The sequence below is a fragment of the Psammomys obesus genome, unplaced genomic scaffold (genome assembly GCF_907164565.1).
Source record: "Psammomys obesus unplaced genomic scaffold, mPsaObe1.curated_primary_1811, whole genome shotgun sequence".
Taxonomy (NCBI): domain Eukaryota; kingdom Metazoa; phylum Chordata; class Mammalia; order Rodentia; family Muridae; genus Psammomys; species Psammomys obesus.
Window position 1 is genome coordinate 9,962,897 of NW_026596064.1, and position 21,411 is coordinate 9,984,307.

The following is a 21,411-nucleotide window of genomic DNA, read 5'->3' on the forward strand; positions in this document are numbered from 1 at the left end:
GATAGATAGATAGATAGATAGATAGATAGATAGATAGATAGATAGATGTGGGGACTAGCACTTTGGAGGTGGAAACAGGAGTATCAGGAGTTCGAGGTTGTCAGCAACTACAGAGCAAGTTCTATGCCAGCATAGGCTACATGAAATCGTGTCTTTAAGAAAAGTGTTTTGGGGGCTGGAGAGATGACTCAGCAGTTAAGATCACTTACTGCTCTTCCAGACGATCCTGGTTCAAGTCCCAGCATCTACATGGCAGCTCACATGTAGAGGGATTTTAATTCAGAACATGGCTGTTCTGGCAAGAATTCACACCCAAAGAACTTCTAGGTCTGTGTGATCTGGCTGGAATACAGACACACCCGTAATCCCAGGAGACAGAAACAAGTAGATCTCTGAGTTCAAAGCCAGTCCTGATGTATGAAGCAAGTTTCAGGTAAACAAAAGTTTAAGTCCAGGTGTGGTGGTACATGCCTTTAATCCTAACACTCAGGAGACAGAAGCATGCAGATCTCTGAGTTCTAGTCAGTTCTGCTCAGGAAGTTCAGTTGAGTCAGGGGGTTGAGAGGCAGTGCAGTGGAGTTGAGTTCCTGACATTTTTAATAAGAGAATTTTACCAAGAGAGGTTGAAGAGGGAACAAGCTAGACACAGGTGAAGACAGAATGATCCAGAAGATTAGAACAGATTGCTAGAGTGAGTTTGAGGCCAAGCAAATCCATTCAGTCAGAGGCCAAGAGAGAAGCCAGATTGAATGAGTCAGCTTGGAGAAAAGTTTGAGCCAGAACAGCTAAGTTGAACCAGCTGGCCAGAGTTCAGAAAGAACTAGAAAGGGTGATCATATTCAGCAGTAAATCTCAGAGGATGAAAATATCCTAGGCCTAGATTAGCTTGTGTGGAGGCTAAAAGCTTCTAGGTCTAGGCCTAGGTTAGCAGACAGAGGCAGTAAGCTTCCAAGGCAACAAGTAAATCAGGTGAACAAAAGTTACTTTAACACTCACAACTATTTTGTAACTCCGGTTTCAGAGGGCCTTAGCCCCTCATGCGGTCTCTACAGGGACTAGGTATGCATGTGGTACACAGATATACATGCAGGCAAAACACTTACACATAAATAATTTAAAAGTTCCTTAAGTCCAGCATGGCAGTACACACGTAGTATTTGGGAGGCTGAGGTCAGCAGATGGTCATGAGTTTGAAGCCAGCCTGGACTACAGAGTGAGACTGTAGTAGTCAGCATTCTCTAGAGTAACAGAACCTATAGAATCTACATAGGGAGAGGAAAGGAGAATTATTAGAATGACTTACAGGCTGTGTGGTCCAGCTAATTCACAATGGTTGCCTATGAAAGGATAGGCGATAGTTGTTCAGTCCATGAGGCTGAATGTCTCAGCCGCTCTTCAGTAGACACTGGAATCCCCAAGAAGGAGGCTCTAATGGCGGTGAAGGGATGGACTTGCTAGCCAGGCAAGAACAAGCAGGCAAAGAGCAAAAGCGTCCTTCTTCCGTGTCCTTAAAAACAGAAAGTAGCCAGGTGTGGTGGTGCACACCTTTAATCCCAGCACTCAGGGAGGCAAAGGCAGCCAGATTGCTGTGAGTTCAAAGCTAGCCTGGTCTACAAAGGAAGTTTAAGACAGCCAAGGCTACACAGAGAAACCTTGTGTGTGGGGGGGGGGGGGGGGGGGGGGGGGGGGGGGAGAACCCTGAAAGCAGATGGTGTGGGCCAGGTGGTTTTCCCCACCTTAATAGATCTGGTTAAGATGAGTTCATGACAACAGCCCAGAAGACAGCAGTTCATCTCACTCCTCCCTAATCCTCTGGCTCTTAAGTTCTTTTCTCTCCCTGACCCTAGTGGGAGGAGGAGCAGTGACATACATGTCCCGCTTACGACTGGGCCCTCAATAGTGACTTACTCTCAGCACTTTGGCTAGTTATGAGTCTCTGCATTTACTGCTGCCCACGAAAGAGAGAAGTTTCTCTGGCTGAGCTGGGAGGTAGCACTAAACTGTGAGTGTAAATAGATTTTTAGAAGGCAGTTTGACACATCCACTTAGCAAGACAACAGGAGCATTTTCCCTCCTAGGGTCTGTAACCTCCCAAACCACAGGCTTTTGACTGGGTTTACCATACAAGGCATGAATTCCCTAGTGTGGACCAGGCCTCAAATCCAAGCCAAAAAAAGATTGTTTACCCCCATAACCCAAGTCACTGTTGCCCCAGTGGGTACGTTTCGCCTGGCAGGTTGGTGTTGCAGCAAGCAGGCTTCACCACCAGCTGATACCATTAATGGCTTTTCTTTCCCGGTGTCCTGCATGGCACCTTCCTGGCAGTTCAAAACCTAGCCAGGAAAAGAGAACATTTCCAGGTCAGCCCTGCTTTGATGTCTCTATGCCCTGCCTCCAAAGCTGCCTCTTCAGAAGTAGGATCCTACCCTTCAGCTCCGATGGGCAACCGAGAGCAATAACAATTGCCCGAGTCATCTGGGGGAACCGTGGGGTCTTCACCAATAGGTCACAAAAGTGTCTTAGTTACTGTTCTGTTGCTGTGAAGACACCACGGGGAAAATGGCAACTTATGAAATGAAGCGTTTAATTGGGGCCTGCTTACAGTTTCAGAGGATGACTCCATGACCATTGTGGCAGGGAGCAAGGCAGCTGGTAGGCAGGCATAACACTGGAGCCCCTTTGTTCTTTTCAAATCTTCCCTCTTTTAAGTGTTTCTTTTATTTGGGCTGTAGAGATGGCTCAGCGGGTTAGGAGCACTTTTTGCTTTTGCAGGGGATCACAGTGTGGTGTCCAACACCCACGTGAAGGCTCACAACTGTCTGTAACTCCAGTTCCCAGGTGTAGCTGATGTCCTTCCCTGCAGACTCAGCACACACGGTATGCAGACATACACGCAGCCAAAACACCCATACACTTAAAAAAATAAAGAAAAAATATGTATTTTATGTGTATGGGTGTTTGCTTGCATGTATGTCTGTGAACGTCATCTTTACAGTGTCTGAAGAGTCCAGAAGAGGGTATTGCATCACCTGGGACTGGAGTTACTGATGGTTATGGGCTGTCAAGTGGGTGCTAGGAACCAAGCTGAGGTCCCTTGCGAGAGCAGCAAGTGCTCTTGATCACCGAGCCATCTCTCTAGCCCCTTTCAGATTTTCCTTAAACATTGCCTGTGTGACGAGCTCTTGCTAACATACAGAGTTGCAGCCTTTTCTCTGGCCACACCCCAGCCCAGTGACAAAATTTACTCCTCTCCGTAGCCTTAACTCACATCTTCCTTCTAACAGACAGTAGGTTGCTTATTGTCCATCTTCTCTTCTTTGCTAGAACATAATACTGTTAAGGATATTTTTGTGCACTGCTCTGTTTCTCATGCCTAAACTGTATATAGATGTTTGAGTGAATGGTTCCACTTCCACTCAGAATGTACCTCCTAATTCTGCCCTCCCCCCACCACCAGTACTTCTTTGTTGCTGTGGCAAAATACTTGACAAATACAAAGGAGGAAAGAGTTCTTGTAGCTCATAGTTTCAAAGGAGTCAGTTCGTGGTCATTTGGTCCATTTGTGGGGGCCTGAGAAGAGGCACAGCAGCTCACTTTGTGGCAGCCAGCATTAGGGAGAAGGGTCAGGGAGGAGATCTATCCTTCAAAGCACACCTCAGGAGCCTATGTCCTCCAACCAGGCTCTGTCTTTAGTTTCCATCACCTGCCAATAGTGCCATCGGATCCGTTGGAGCCTTTGTGATTTCATCATGTCTACAAGTCCCATATTTTTGCACATTATACAAAACCAAGCATTTAACGCAGGAGCCTTCTGGCTCCCATCCAAACCACACAAGAGCTCACATGGGTACAGCTGATCCTGGTTGTCCCCGGGGCTAACTAGTGGTCTCCATCCCATGTACTCTGTGTCAAGGCTCTGTGGCACGAAGCAGAGCAGGGACCTGTAAGTGTAAATTGGTGAATGTGAGAGAGTAAGAGTAGGCTCTGGGTCTGGAGAAATGGTTTAGCGGTCAAGAGGACCTGGGTTCAATTCCCAGAACCCACATGGCAACTCACAACTATTTGTAACTCCAGTTCCGGGCGATCTGATGCCCTCACACAGACTGCACGCATGCAGGCAAACATCATTGCACATAAAATAAATAAATCATTAGAAAAAAAGAGTTTGATCTTCCCCAGTCCCTTTGTGCCTCATGTTCTTATGAAGCAGAAGGGTGGGCTGGGGAGATGGCTCAGTGGTTCAGAGCACTGTATTCCAGGGGACCCAGATTCAGTTCTTAGTACCCACATAACAGCTCACAACTGTCTGTAACTCCAGGTCCAAGGGGCTCCAACATCCTCACACAAGCATACATGCAGTCAAAACACCAATGTAAAGACAATTACAAATAAATGAAGAAGAAAGGAAGGAAGAAGATGGAGAAAGGAAAGGGGTAGTGAGACGGGGGAAGGAGAAGAAGGAGGAGGAAGAGGAGAGAAAAGAAAGAAAGAAAGAAAGAAAGAAAGAAAGAAAAAAAGAAAGAAAGAACGAAAGAAAGAAAGAAAGAAAGAAAGAAAGAAAGAAAGAAAGAAAGAAAGAAAGAAAGAAAGATCAGACACACCGTGCTGCTCTGCTGTCACCCTTCCCTGGAGGCCATACCTTGCTCCAGGTTTCTGTCTCCAGCATCTCCAATGTCCCCAGCAGCCATCTGCATCTGCACCTGCAAGCCCGGGGCATGGCTTGTATCTATCACCCCTGGACCACCTTCTGTATTAGGTTTCACTACACCTCTTCAAATTTGCTTGAAGACTGAAGCACCTGATCCATCAACTGCTTGCAGAGGAACCAGGACATGCTCTGCAAATGAAACACGGGCAGGAACTAGGCATGGTGGACAGTCTTGTAATCCCAACAGAGCCTCCCACCCCCTACTCACAATAAATAAAACATTTTAAAGAAAATAAGATGGGGTTTACTTATTGTTTATCTGTGTATTTTTTAAATACTATTATTATGTGTGTGGATAGGTATCCAAGTGTCTTGGTGTGCATGCAGAGGACAGAGGACAACTTTGTGGAGTCAGTTTTATCTTTTCTACCTCTGTGTGGGTTCCAGGGATCAAACGCTGGTCACCAGGCTCATTCAGCCAGGACTTAACCAGCAGATCTATCTTGGAAGCCTTCTGTTTTTGTTGTGTGGGTAAAGCCTCTGTGGTGGCTATTCTTGGTTGCCAACCTGCCACCAAGGTTCTGGTTTCACTGTCACTCCATCTCTGGCCAGTATTGAGGGCAGTGAACTTTGAAACAACCTTCCCTTTCTTCCAGAAGGTGGTGGGAAAACAAAGCCTGGGCAGGAACCAGTCAAGCGGAAGGCAGAAGGCAGCCAGGCTAAGTCAAATGGCACTGCACATGGTGTTCCAAGGTTCCAGTTCCCAGAGCTTCTTGAGAAGGGGTGGGTCCACGGGAGAGGCTCCTAGGAGCACCTTGCAGAAGGAGCTACTCCAGAGTATGAGGTGCCAGCTGGAAGGGAACACGAAGAAGAAGAAGAAAAAAAATCTCTTCTATATAGCTGCCTCTGTCCATTGTCCATTTCAAATAGAATCCTCAAGAGGCCAGTAATCCCTGTACTTGCTGCGGCAGGAGGATTATTACTTGAGCCCAGAAATTTAAGGCCAATCTGAGAATCATAGCAAGGTTTGCCCCCCTTCTCACTCAAAGAAAGAAAAGAGGAAATTCTAAGAGCCAGACCTCAGCATAGTGTGTGTGTGTGTGTGTGTGTGTGTGTGTGTGTGTGTGTGTGTGTATGAAATTTAAGGTACCTCATGTGAAACTGAGGGACACTTGCTTTGGAGAGAATGCCAAATGTAGAAAGCTTCTTTGGACTTGTGGGGAAACTGAGGCCCAGGGAAGGGAAGAAGCTTCAGCCAAGACAACCTGAGAAGCTGGTGACAGAACTCAGGGTCCCCAAAAAAAGGAAAGAGAGTTCAGAGTCATCTTTTTTTGTCTAGTCACACTTTCTTAAAGTGCAGAGGTTTTCTATCATTGTTGGGTTTTTGTTTGGTTGGTTGCTTGGTTGGAGTTTTGTTTTGTTTTTTTTTTTTGAGACAGAGTTTCTCTGTTTATCCCTGGCTTTCTCTGTTTATCCCTGGCTGTCTTGTACTCTTGTAGACCAGGCTGGCCTCAAACTCAGAGATCCATCTGCCTCTGCCTCGGGAGTGCTCGGATTAAAGGCATGCGCCACCACACCCTGCTGTTTATTGTTGTCACTCTGTAGCAGAGGATATCCTTGAATTCCTGAACCTCCTGCCCTGACCTCCTGAGTGTTAGGAAGACTCTGTATTTGACACCATGCCCCACCCAAAGTGGTTTTGACCTCCCCAAAGGAGGTATCTCCCCTCTCCTAGATTTCATGTTTCCATCAAAAGCATTTTCTAGTTAGTGAGACTGGAAATATAAGAGTCATGGTAAATTGTGGTGTGTGTATATGTGTGTATGATCACATGAGCCAAGCGTCTGCCCTTTGCCTTGGCCATGCTGATTTGGTCCCTGCCTTCTGCTGGCCTCTCTGACTCTGTCCTCTGGGCAGTCTGGCAGATGGCTGACACATTGGTCATAGCAGCAGTTGTCACATCACTAATGTGGCCATCACAAGTTAAGTGTTGGGCCAGGCAGTGGTGGCGCACGTCTTTAATTCCTGCACTTGGGAGGCAGAGGCAGGGTTCCAGAGACTGAACGTAGGGGTGCCAAGCTTATGTGGAAAGTGCCTTTATCCACTGACCCATCTCTCCAGTTCAGAATCAGGAGTCTTAAAATGTCAGGTATGAGGTCACTTAAAGAAAAGACAGACAAGGAAACGAACCACTTATCAATTCTGGGAAGAGCCGAGGAGGGCATATCTCTAACTCAAGTCTCCAGTGAGCTCAGAGTCGGCTTACAGACTGCCCTAGTTATAGGGCAGGAGGAGAGAATGGGGAAAGAGAATGAAAACTTTCCTTCCTTGGCCTAGGTTGACCTTTGCAGGCTTAATAAGGGACTTTTGAGTTAGGAATGTCAGTCAGGTGATTACTAAACATCTCTGGTGGCTGGCCATTCCTGGGCTGACAGGGCAGGGAGAAAAAAAAGATCTAGAGAAACGAATTTTGGAAACCAAATTACTTTCTGGGAATCAGCACTATTAAACCAACACAGAGTCCCTGTATAAAATGGCTTGGGCCTGGCTAACACCAAGCACCCCAGTCAAGTTAATGGCCAACTGCCTGACTATTTTCCCACAAAGCTTGCCTCTGAAGCACCCCACCACTGTGTCCTCTGTGCTGCTGGTTAGAGTTCAGATTCCTAGTTTGGCAGGAAGGACTAAATGCCTTGCCTCTTCCTACCCTGAAGGTAAATTAATTAACCGGAGGTGTCTCAGTTTCCTCATCTATTAATTAAGAATGACAGTTAAAACTGAGGCCACACCGGGCACCGTGGCACGCACCTGTGATCCCAGCACTCAGAGAGGCAGAGGATCTCCATGAATTTGAGACCAGCCTGGTCTATGAAGGGAACCCAGGACAGCCAAGGCTACAGAGAGAAATCTGTCTCAAAAAACAAACAAAATCAAAACCAAAAAACTGTAGCCACTTTTATGGGAATGAGGAAGAATGAGAGGATAAAACTGAGTTACTCAAGAAAAGGTCTTAGCTTAGGTCAGAGGAAAATGGCAGCAGATCCCTACAAGCTGTGACTTAATTACTTTTGGGCAGTGCTCTCCACAGCTTTCTTGTAGGTCTCCTTTAACCAGGATGTTGCCGCAGATAAACAGTACTCACTGCTGAACCGGAAGCTGATACCACCTTCTCTTTCCCGAATGCCAACCTCTCCATTTGCCTCCCCCTCCCCACTCTCCAAAAGTCCTTCCTCAGTGCTTGTCCCCCCACAAACTCTGGGGATACTTGTTTCTACTACACTTATCTCTAAACGCATTTGTGTAATCATCTTGGGTTTTTTCCTTTTGTTTTGTTTTGTTTTGCTTTGCTCTGGCTTTTTAAGAAAGGAGTAACTACTCTGCAGTTCAGCCCGGGCTAGAACTGCCTGGCAGGCTTCCTGCCCCTGCCTGCCAAGTGCTGGGTTTATAGGCATGTGCCACCACACCTGGATGTTTGATCATTTGTTAAATATTTATCAAGTGCCTTCTCTCATAACAATAACTGTGTTTGACCTTGCTCTTTACAAAGGGCGTCATGATGCCACTGTCCGGGGAGGGGCTTCCGTGTAGTGCTATTCTAGTCCTGCTAGTTGTTGAGCATCAATACCGGACTCTGCGGGGCACATAGGGTAAAGCAGACAGGACCCCTGACTTCAGGATGCACATAACGTCAAAGGCAAAGCAAAACCTCTTTCCGCTTGGAAACAACCCAAAGCAGGCAGAGTGCAAGAGGCAACAGAGATGGTGCTCTTGGCTCAGGCCACAGGCATTATGGGCAGCAAACGGGACACCTTTGCTATAGACTCAAAGATGCCTATTTTGCTGAGCAGGCTCTCCAGCATCCCCCACATCATCCGAAACAGCCCAGTGCCACGCTAAGTGGGGACGGTTACCTTTCCAGGAAACGTGTCCCCTCTGTCCTGGGATTTCTCCTCCAATTGTAGGGCTGCAGGCCACAAGCGCTGTCATCTAGAATAAAACCCAACAGTAATAAAGCTCAGCATTTGTCCCCATTCAACTGTAACTTATCACATAACACTGTCTTGCAATCCACAAGAGACGGTGAGTCCCATGTGCCTGTATACTCAGGGTTGGACAGACTGGCTCCTCTCCATAGGAGAGGTTCTCTACTGCAGGCCGCATGTGCAGAAAAGCCCCCATCCATGTGGGTGCCTCTTACAGAAGCTGAGGCCAACACTCCTCGGCTTTTTGCTCCTGAGCCCTTCATCCTATAGTCAGGGATGTATATCATTACATAACAGAAAGTAAGGTTTTTTTGGGAAATGGATGTGATACTATAGAACAATGTATCTATATCTCCTTGGCTACATAGGGAGTTCAAAGCTAGGCTAGGATACATGAGCCTCTGTCTCATACATATATAATATGTCTCATATATATTATATATGAATATGTATAAATATATATGAATATGTTATACATATTGTTGAACCTTTTATTGTTTGTTTGTTTGTTTGTTTGTTTGTTTGTTTTTTCAAGACACGGTTTCGCTGTGTAACCTTGGCTGTCCTGGACTTGCTTTGTAGACAAGGCTGACCTTGAACTCACAGAGAGATCTGCCTGCCTCTGCCTCCCAGAGTACTGGGATTACAGGCATGTTCCCCCGCACCCAGCTAATCGTGAACTTATCTTCTTTCCACTGAGATTGGAGATAAACACCACCACACCTCATTTATGTGGTGCTGGGAGCCAAACCCAGGGCTTCTGGCATGTTATATAAGTACTCCATCATGTATCCTACAAACCCAGCACAATATTTAGCAACTTTAGATAGACCTTTTGACTCCCAGATTTCACTATGAAAGACAAAGCTAAACACTTTCAGTGCCTAAAATTATTCTGTAATAAATTCTGCCTGTTTTCTACTCTCTCTCTCTCTCTCTCTCTCTCTCTCTCTCACACACACACAACTGCTAGCTTAGAGAAAATAGCAATCCAAATGCTAGTTTACAGGAAACAAGTTGATGACTCCATCAGATGCAACCACCAAAGTTAGGAACATGAGAAACTCCATGAAATGAACAACTCAGTCTCTTCAACAAATAAATCACAGGGAGAGTGGTCCTCTCAGCAAAAGTGACCGACTCCTTCTCTTGAGAGCTCTGTGAATAAAGTGATGACATGACTGCTACAGAATAATCCAGGGACTGACAGAAGGGGCTGGGTGGTGCTGGTGCACACCTTTCATCCTAGCATTCTGGAGGCAGAAGCAGGCAGCTCTCTGAATTCAAGGCCAGCCTAGTCTGCAAAGCTAGTTCTAGGACAGCCAGGGATATATAGAGAAACTCAGTCCCCCAAACACAAAACAACAACAGCAAAAAAGCAAAATTAAAAACAACCAAACCGAACAACAACAACAAAAGATTGACACGAGCACTTATTTTACTTTGTAAAAGTGTCTGATTCTACAATCAAAATGAGACCCAGTTAAGGTCCTTACGAAAACATTAGCAGTGAGTTGTTTGTTGTTGTTTGTTGAGACAGGGTTTCACTATGTAGCACTGGCTACCCTGGAACTCTCTATTATAGATCAGGTTGCCCTTGAACTCACAGAGCTCTGCGGGCTTCTGCTGGGAGTAAAGGCACACACCACTGACTCCCCCTCTGGCCCAAGTTACTATTAAAGCTGGGTGCATTTGTTCCCTTTCTTCCTGCTATGAGAAGATGCCTGACAAAAACTTTTTAAGAAAGGACAGTTTATTCGGCTGAGTGTACAGTCCATCACAGCAGGGACAGCTCAGCAGCAGGAGCATGGGGCAGCTGTCAAATTGAATCTGCAGTCAAGAAACAGAGGTAGATGAGTGCTGGCACTCGGCTCACTTTCCACGTTGTGTGTCTGTGTGCACATGTTTATGTAGCTGTGTGCACTTGTGCATATGTGCGGAGGCCAGAGGTTGAGGGCAGATGTGTCTTCCTTTATCGCTTTATACTTCATTCTTTGGGACAAAACAAAGTCCCTGGCTGGACCTGGAACTGTATTCCTTCAGCCAGAGTAGTTGGTCAATGAGCTTCAAGATAACTTGTCTCCACCCGCACAGTTCTGGGATTACAAACAATGCCACTGTACCCACCTTTGGGGTGACAGGGAGCCAAACTCAGGTCTTCATGTTTTCACAGCTGGCATTTTTACAGACTGAGCTGTTGTGGGGTGTTCAACAGAGAAGACTGCTGAACATGAGTTTAAGCCAATGGAAAGATACAAAGGGAAAGAAAGATCCTTGGCTACAGAGTAAGACCTTGTTACAGAAAACAGAAAATGGGAAGGGGGGGGAGCAGAAACAAAAGAACAACAAAGAAAGTGAAAGTACTGACAAGAAGATAAAGAATGATGTAATAGAATAGCTAGACAGTAACAAAGCAAGTGGTTTTTCCTAAGGCAGCATCCTGGGTCATTGTCTCTGGGGTGCAACATGACCCAGGCTCTTTCTTCTACAACCACCCTTCCAATCCTTAGGGGTTGCTTCCGGCTGAGAGGATGACATTCCTTCTGGTGTGGGTGTTGCTGGGTCTGACTGAGGATGAATAGCAGCAAGGGATGAACACACCTTGTTGGGTTCTGGGATAGGTTTTCAAGAAGTTTAACCTTTAATCTCTCTTCCATCTATTTACTGAACAAGTTTGAAATTTCTGCTATGGGTGTGTGGGTTTGTTCTTTTTCTTTTCTTTAGCATATGTGGTGGTCTGATAAGAATGACCCCCATAGACTCCTGTGTTTGAATGCTTGGCCATAGGAAGTGGCACTATTTGGAGGTGTGGCCTTGTTGAAGGAAGTGTGTCACTGTGGGGTGGGGCTTTGAGGTCTCCTACACTTAAGCTATGTCCAGTGTGGCACAGTCTCCTTATGCTGCCTGTGGATCAAGATGTAGGACTCTCAGCTCTTCCAGCACCGTGTCTGCCTGCGTGCTGCCATGCTTCCTGCCATGATGATAATGGACTGAACCTCTGAAATTGTAAGCCAGCTCCAATTAAATGTTCTCCGTTGTAAGAGCTGCCATGGAAATGGTGTCTCTTCATGGCAATGGAACCTTAACTAAGACAGGATACTATATAAAATCACGAGGCATTCAAAACCACCCAAAGCACCAAAAGCATGTAGAACGGAAAGAAAAGCTAATGTCCTGCACTCTCCCCAGCTCTGGCTGTGTGAATATAGATGGGTTCTGAGTCTGAAGCTGTTTTCTCAGCTTGTTGGTAATAATATTCACCACCACTTGCTCTGGTCAGGGTTAGAGATAACAGTTGGGCAAGGCTTGGCAGAGTTCCGGGCACATAGTGACCATTTCTGTTTATCCCTGAAGGGGGGCAGTGTACACACTTCAGCCTTTCTTGGGAACAGCTGGCACAGAGCCCAGGCAATAAGACAGCTGGAGGCGAGTAGGGGGCCTGGAATTCTCTCTTCCTGTGTCAACAGGAATGAAAAGCTTCTCACCTGCCCCCACCTTCCACCCTGCTTTTTATTTCTTTCCATTTCTTTATTTACTTATTACTATTTAACAGAAGCTCCTGCCCGGCCTGTAATTCACTCTGTAGATGAGGCTAACCTTGAACCCATAGAGATCCCCTGACCTCTATCTTCGGATCACTGAGATTAAAGGCTTGCACCACCATATCCAGCCCAGGCTGCTGTTTCAATCTTCTCATTTTGTACCATTCAAAAATCTGTACATTGATTGTATTTATACAACGTATGTAAAAGATCCTTCTGGTCACCACAGTGGGCATTAAGATAAGTGAATTTATGTCATGGTAAAAAAGTCACTTTTTTTAGGGGGTGGAGTTTTGAGACAGGGTTTCTCTATGTGGCCCTGACTGTCCTGGAAGACCAGGCTGGCCTTGAATGCAGAAATCCATCTCCATCTGCCTCTGCCTCCTGAGTGTTGGGATCATAGGTGTCCACCTCTGCCTCTGCCACCACCACTACTCAGCAAAAGTCACTTTCTTACACATTAGCTTAAACACTGCAGCTTTGGTCAATCCTTTCAAGCAAGAGCTAATTGCCTCTGTCGTTTTCCAGTCTTGCTTCTCTTTCATTCCAGATTAACCAACCTTCAGACAAACAATCTTAATCACTGGTTCCATGTTGAGAAAAGGAAAACGATCCATTATTCACAGAGGAGAGAAACTGACTCTAACCTGGCACATAGGCCCTATTGTGATTTGAAGGAAAATGTCTCCTCCAGGTCCAGATATCTGAACACTGAGTCTCCCAGTTGCTGGCATTGTTGGAGGAGTTTTACCAGGTGTGGCCTTGCTAGAGGAAGTCCGACACTGTGCTTGGTGTTTGGGCTCTACATGCAGTTTGTTCTCTTTGTTTGGAGGATTCGAGCTCTCAGCTCCTTGCCTCTGCCACCTGCCTGCCTGCTGCAATGCCTTCCCAAGATAATGGACCCTTATCTTCCTGGAACCTTAAGCTAAAATAAACTCCTTATATAAGGTGCTTAGGCCACGGTATCTCAATTGCAGCAACAGGAAAAGTAACTAATTGAGGCCCCTGCACACTTGGACTTTATGCACCTACCATGATCTAAATCTATCCCCTAAGACACGCATGTTGAAATTTTAATTCTCATAGCCACACTGTTGGGAGGAAGGGCTTAATGGAAGGTGTTTAGGTTATGAGAACTCTGCCCTCATGAGTGGAGTAATGACGGGTTGTTGGAGGGCTATATTCATTGTGTTGTTTCCTGTTGCTGTGACACAAATCTCTCACACAAGCAACTTAAGGAAGGAAGGGCTTATTCAGCTCAGTCTGAGGTTGCAGTCTGTCATGGCTTGGAAAGCACAGGCTACTGGCTGCGTGGCATCACCGACGAGTAGAGAGAGATAGACACTGCTGTTCACACCCCCTTCCTTTCGTTCCAGGACCCTGGTCCATAGGATGCTGTCTCCCACATTTAACTCCTGTCTTCCCCATCTGAATCCCTCTGACAGTTTCCCTCACAGCACTCCCAGGTGTTTGTCTCCATGGCGCTGCTAAATCCTGCCAATTTGACAAGGTTGATCGCCCAGGTGGATTTGCTCTGTTCTGCCTTTTGCCTTCGAGGTGTGGTGTCCTCCCTTACCCTTTTACCTCCTACTACGTGAGGTCGCAGCAACAGGGAGACATTTTGTGACCAGAAACCAAACTTGCCAGCACATTGCTTTTAGACTTCCTGCCTCCAGAATTTCAAAAACTAAGGTTTTGTTCTCAGTGTCTTAGCACATTTTGTGCTACTATTAACAGAATGTCTGGGGTTGGATTGTTGCTGGGTGTGTGTGTGTGTGTGTGTGTGTTTTGCTGGGGGTCCTACCTAGGACCTTGTTCATGCTAGATAAACTCTTCCTCTGAGCTATACACCCTGCTCATTGTCTTGTCATCGATTATGTAATTACCGTGACCGTTGAACTTCTTGGTGTGACTGACAGGCCCTACAAATTTGACCTCTACCATGCTCTTCGTCTTCATTTTTCTTTTCCCCTTTAAATTTACTACCTAATCATGCCCAGTATCAGCTTAGAATGTAAACAACCCAGCCACAGCATCTCAGACTGATTCCCTTTCCTGGCCCCCCACCTCTCCTCTCAGTCTGGTTAAATTATTATTATTATTAGTAGTAGTAGGTAGTAGTTTTTTTTTTTTTGTTTTTTTTTTTTTGAGAGAGAGAGTGTGTTTTTCTGTGTGTAGCCCTGGATGTCCTGGAACTTGCTTGGTAGACCAGGCTGGCCTCGAAACTCACAGAGATCTGCCTGCCTCTACTTCCCAAATGCTGGGATTAAAAAGGCTTCAGCCACCATACCCGGCTATTCTGATTAAATTTTTTATTTTTATTTTTTGTTTTAGTATGAAAGATATTTATTTTTGGGGAAGGGAAGCAGGAAAGAGTTAGGGCCTGAGTGAGCCATGAGGGCAGAGACAGAGAGAGACAAAGGGACAGAGGTGGGGGAGGGGGTGCCTCGACAGAGAGAGATTGAAGCTGATAGAGAGAAAAAGAGAGGAGAGCAAGGGGGGGGGAGGGTAAGAGGTCTGGTTAAACCTTAATCTTTGGATTTTAAGCTAAATATTACTTCTTGATGAGGAGTTTTCCCCTTGACCTCATTAGAAACCTTTAGTAATGTTTGGTCCCGCAAATAGTGTGTGTGTGTGTGTGTGTGTGTGTGTGTGTGTGTGCGCATCCCTATTGTGTGGCAGGCAGGCATAAGAAACACACATATCCACCCATTTGTGGGCTCTTTCCAGTTTCTTTTCTGTCTTCTAGTTGCCTCTGACCCTCCCTCCTCTCTATTTTACTTTGCTTTTACACGCCTCCTGCCTCTGTGCACACCTTCCATTCTACCAGGAATTTCATCTCTTTAATGCCCTTTCTCCACCTAGTTAACTCTGACTGATCCATCAGTACCCACCAAGGCATCTATATAATGAGAAGAATGGTAACATCTTCTACCTTGGAGGGCTGCTGTCAGAATAACACATTATAATATCTTTCCGGCACATATGCATGCTTAATAGTTTATTTTTATTATCAATATCAATATCATCTCATCATAAACGTCTAATGCACACACACACACACACACACACACACACACACACACACACACGGTATACTAGCCTGGTGTTCTACCCACTGAGACACAGTCCACACATGTAAGGATCTTTTCAATTTCATTAATTCATTAATTAATGTTTGTTTTTTGAGATAGGGTTTCTCTTCGTAGCCCCAACTGTCCTGGAACTCATTTCTATCGACTAGGCTGGTCTCGAACCCTGTGATGCCTGCTTCTGCCTCCTAAGCACTAGAATTAAAGGTATTTGAAACCACCACCGGCTTCAATTCCTTTTTTAAAAAATGCTACGTATGGTATTGTTTTGCATGTTTTTCTTTCACTGTCCTTTGAGCTCCTTGTTGACTGAATGATCATCAAATAACTAGGTCGTTTCAACAACCAGTGTTTAGAGCTACAGAAACTACAGAGCGCTGTGAAAGGAAAACATTAACTGGATGAAAAGGCTTAAGGGACAAGAACAAGTAAATAAGCCCATGGGGAACACTGAGGACCAACCGCAGGCCTCATCACCGTGGGACGTAAAGTTGACACAACCTACTTTTGTGGGGCAATTTGATGCTTTACTTTAAGTGCCACCTACAGGAATCTAGTCAATAAATACCCCAATATACAAAGACACACGAAGACTCTGAGCACTGCAATGTTAGTGTTGTATTCCTTTTCTTTTGTTTTGGACGGGGACTGGTCTGAACTTTTGTTGTTGTTGTTTGTTTTTTGAGACAGAGTTTTACTGTGTAGCCTTGGCTATCCTGAAACTCTCTCTGTAGACCAGGCTGGCCTTGAACTCACAGAGATCAGATGCCTGCCTTTGCCACCGGAGTGCTGGGATTAAAGGTGTGTGCCACCATGACCGGCCTTGGTTTGAAACTCTTAATCCTCCTGCCTCAGCTTTCTGAGTGTTGAGATTATCACACCTGGACTGTTCACCAGAAAAGAATTCCTGAGAAGCTGGAATTTGTGGCATGTCCATGTAATGAAGCACAGGGTAAGTAGTAAAAAGGGGGTAGAGCTGCATATTCTGAAGCCAAAAGTTCAGAATATATCACTAGATAAAAAGGCAAGTTGCAAAATAGCCCATACACATTAGGTCCATTTCTTGGTCAATTCAATGAGGTAGAAAATTAAGATTAATAAGACCCATGGCTCACTGGGTGTGGTGCAGGCCTGTGGTCCTAGCACCTGGGAAGCTGAGGTAGAAGGATCAGGAGTTCAAGGCCAGCTTGGGGTAGTGTGAGATCATGTCTAAGGCACAAAACAATTCCACCATCACAGGCCTCCCTTGTGTTGTTAGTTTCTTTCCCCCTCCCCAGTCCCTTGGCAGCATTAACATATTTATTTCTATAATTTTGCCATTTCAAGAATATTCTGTAGCAGTTAAGAATGTAGCTCAGTTGCCTGGGTGCTTGTCTAGCACACACAAAGCTCAGAGTTCAATTCCCTGGCATCTTATAAGATGATTGATTCAGCACTTGGGAGATGGAGGCAGGAGGACCAGAAGCTCAGGTCACTGTCAGCTACATTTGAAAGCCAGCTATACAAGAGACCCATCTTGAAAGAGAGAGAATGCTCAAAATATATTATTTGCTTGCATAAAAATAGCCTTATGCAACACTACCTAATACATTTTTTACATTTTTTTAGAATGAATGTTATATAAAGGGAACCATGAAGCAGGCAATTAAAAAACTGCTTTTGCTTAAAATGGTTGACTCTCCATCTCATCTCATGTGATGTTTATTTTGCCATCTTGAATGTACTAAGAAACACCTGCAGCATTAATGAAGCAAATCTTTGGGTGTGTCCTTGAGGGCTTTTCCAGAGGATTAATTGAGAGGAGAAAAGACATTGAGACTGTGTAGCACCAGCGCAGGAGTTGTGGTCTTAGACTGAAGGACAGAAAAAAGGAGATAGATATTTGAATGTGGTGTCATGCACCCGTGATCCAGGTTCTTGGAAGGTGGTGGCAGGAGATTCAGAGGCCTTCAAGGCCAGCTGCAGTTATGCAGTGAATTTGAAGCCATCCAGTTGTATGAAATACCCTATCTCAAAAAAGGGGTAGAGGGGACAGAGTTTGGAAAGATGGCTCAGTGGGTAAGGACCTTAGTACCTGCCCTGCAAGTGTAAACACCTGGCTTTCAATCTCCAGCATCCATGAGAAAAACTGAGCATGATTTCTAGTCCTAATGCCTAGTGTGTATTGTGTTCTCTGTCTGGCAGGAGCCTGGGATGGTCCTCAGGATGAGAACATCTTCTGCCATATCATCTGCCCCACCCCCACCCCTATTTGTTCCCCCACTGCCCACCCCACCTCTCTAGATCAAAGGTCCTGGATCTCAGGAGCTTTAGGGTGAGGGCCATGAATTCAGCTGCGGTGTGGAAAACTCCGCGAGTTTTCCACGGAGTGTTACAGTCAGCTCTTTTTCACTAGTGGCAGTGGAAACTAGGGCATTCCAAAGTCCATGGCGATACCAAAGTTTTACAGCTCTTGGTTAAGCTGCTGTCCTAAGTATGGCAGAGGCCCAAAACCAGCCCGGGGGGGGGGGTGTTCCAAAGCCTACCTGGCCAGTCAAGCCCTGGGCAGTCCAGAAGCTCTCAAAGGCCTGGGTGGGAGGCTGCCTGATTGGCAGGCAAGTTCAGGTGTCCAGCAGTGATTCTCCAGAGAGGAGGACACTCCCCTCTTCTAGAATAAATGATGAGTCTCAGGCAACAATGGTGGAAAGCTGATGGTATCCTGTAGCATGCACTCAGCCCACACATTGATTTGAAATTGGGGATTTATAAACCTTAGGCAGTGGGAAGGGGGAAAATATTTGATCTGCCCGGGTCAGGGATGCCAAAGATGCTTGATTTACATATAGTGGTACAGTGCCTCACTTTACACCAAGTAGCAGGGTCCTATCACAAGAAGGAGAATACAGAACTTAATTATCTTATGGGTAGAGGAATCTCCAAGTGCAATGGAAGGTCACTACTGAAAACTAAGATCTCGTTAGTGATCCTTAGTGGAGCATTTCCAGGAATTCCCAGAAGCTTGCTGGACCAGTATTCTTATCATGAAAGGGTTGGGCCTGTAATCTGCACAGGGGGCTATGTGACCCTCCTTACAAGACCTGGGGCTACCCAGATCAGTTGGAGAGAGAACTCCACTAAGAAAAGGGAGTCCACCATCTTAGCCTGAGCTTGAGGCTATCCAGAAATACCAGACTGCAACCTTAAAAGCAGGGTTACACACACACACACACACACACACACACACACACACACACTCATTATCATCACCATCATCTCTGTTTCTTGACTGCAGATGTACTGCAGATGTAATGTCCCTGCCACCTCATGCTCCTGTCTCCTGAACCATGAACCAAAATAAACCTTTTCTCCTCTGAATTGCTTCTTGTCCAGCATTTGGCCACAGCAATGAGAACATCTCCTAAAGCCAACTAAAACCAGAGTCAAAGCCTGACATCTCTGCCTCCACTGCTTTTACAATATTTATTTTTTATTTCATTTGTATGGGTTTTGCCGGCGTGTATGTCTGTGCACCCGGTGCATGCCTTGTGCCTGCAGAGGGCAGAGAGGGCATCAGATTCCCTGGAAAGGGATATACTGCCAGTTAGGAGCTGTCATGTGGGTGATGCAAATGAAACCTGGGTCTGCTGAAAGAGCAGCCAGTGTTCTTAACCAGCGTGCCATCTCTTCAGCCTAAAACAGGACTTCCTTTGGAGCGCTAGCTCCCGAATAGTGACACAGAGACTTATAGTTATTATTAGCTTAGTCGCTATAACTGTAGATTCTCGGCTATTCTAACGTGACAATAGCCAGTTGCTTCTCTTCGGTAGCTTAGTTCTGGCACCCGTTTCTTCCTTGTGCTGATACCTTCCCTGGAAGTCCTGCCTAGCTCTTCTGCCTTTGCCATTGGCTGTTAGGCTCTTTATTAAACCAATCAGAAGGTAAGAGGAGTGTATGTTTACAAAACATTGAGGCAGGTCTGTACTCATTTTTTTGCTGGTATAGAAATAAGCATTTTGGAGCCAGTCATGGTGGCGCATGCTGTGATCCCAGCACTCTGGGAGGCAGAGACGTGGATCTCTGAATTTGAGGCCAGCCTGGTCTACAAAGTGAGTCCAGGATAGCCAAGGCTACACAGAGAGACCCTGTCTCAAAACACACACACACACAAAAAAAAAAAAAAAAAAAAAACCAGCATACATTTTACACAGTGCACAAAAAGATCACCCCAACACCAGTTCTGCCTCCATTTTTTTTATTTTATCTATCTTTTGGAAGTTTTGTTGTAGAGTGCTATGCACTGAACATCACAGCCATCATCTTCATCAGCGCAGCCATGCCTTCTTGCAAAAGACCCTCAAGATCCAGCTTGTTACCTGCTGGCACTCCCTTATAGAAGAAGGCCATGAGTAGGACTATCAGATGCTCATCTGAGACCCCAGCAACTTCCTACTGTACTTCCCAGACAGCTGTGTGCCACTCTGCCCAGCTGCATGATCTTATAAAGTGCTAGAGTATCAGAGGATGGAAGGAGAGGACTTCACTGATGCCGGTGAGGACTTCATCTGTGCTGCTATGGTGGGGAGGACTTCATTTATGCAGCTACGGGAGAGGATTTCATTTATGTAGCTATGAGGAAAGACTACCTCTGTACAGGGATGGGGGAAGAATTCCATGTATGCCATGGGAAGGACATGATACGCACTCTGATTTTGAAGAGGGCTTCACCTGTGCTGCCTTGGGGAGGACTCCCTCTGTGCTCCTGCGGGGAGAGGACTCTATCTGTGCTGCAATGTGGGACAACTATATCTGTCTAGTTATGGGGGAGGATTCCACCTACGCGATGGAGAGGACTTTTTGCCACTATGGAGGAGGAGGACCTCATCTATGCAGCGATGAGGAAGTTGTCATCCATACTATGGTGAGACTTGTTGGTGATGCAGCTGCTTTAGGGAGTTATTCAGGTTCCTGTGAGTTACCCCTCACTCATGCTCAGTAATTAAGCTTTACTAGACTTAAGAGCTAATAGCTCTACTAACAATATCTCCCCAGGCTTGTCTTTGGGAGACTTGTGCTTACGTCTGTCATTAGAGCCTTTAGACATTTGTCTCCAGCTCTCTAGGGAAAGAGTTTCCCCTACAGGCATCTTAATGTCAGCCTTAGCAATGTCATACTCTAGACCCTCAAAAAACACCTGAAGGTCTCCAGTCTTTCTCTCAACTTACAGTCATTCTAGATTCCAGGAAAAATGGGTCTGATCAATAACATCTTTTCGATGAACCAGTTATGGTGGCAAATATCTGTTTTCTCAGAACTTGGGTGGCTGAGCCAGGATGATTACTGCAGACTCAAGGTCAGCTTGGGCTACACAGTGAACTGAAGGTCGTTCGGCCTGGGTTATGTGGGGAGTGGGTGCACTCCTATACGAATTAGTATTGTTGACCTAAACACAGCATGTCAATGATGCCAATGCCACAGACTCATGGGAATCGCATGATCTTCCCCTGGTTGGGTAACAATGTTGGCTAACAGTTGATCTTCAGCCCAAAACAGCATGTGCAAAAAGTACCAACCACAGCTTTCTCATCCCTGATGACTGCCTCATCATCACACCCCTAGCCTGCTCCCCTACAGAACTCCCCTACCAAGATTAGCTAGACCGCTTTCTTTTTCATACTATATATAATAAATGTGCCGAGTCTCTGAGCTGCTAGTACATCTCCATCTAAGCACAAAGCCACGCCAGCCCAGCTTTACTCCTGTCAGTCTTTCTTAATCTCCCGGTCCAGTTTCTCAGACCCAGCCATACACGCCTAGGAAGAACTACATAGCAAGACCCTGCTTTAAAACTCTGTAAAACAAAACAAAACCATGATAAGAAACCAAACTGTCCCCCAGGCAGTGGGTAGCTTAAGATGGACCTAATCACTGATGAGGGTGATCATCTAAGATGATGATGCTGTACTCTGAAGTAGGAATAATTTTATTGGAGCCAGATTGTCCCTCAAGAAAGGCAGAGATAACAGTGTCCGCCACCCCTGGCAGAACCAAAACAGAAACAATGATCAAACCAGACCACACTTTCACCAAAACCCTCTTGCCCCTATCCCAATCCTTTCTTATCCCCTTTCTAGGCTTTTGTTTTGTTTTGTTTTTCCAGAAAGTTTTTT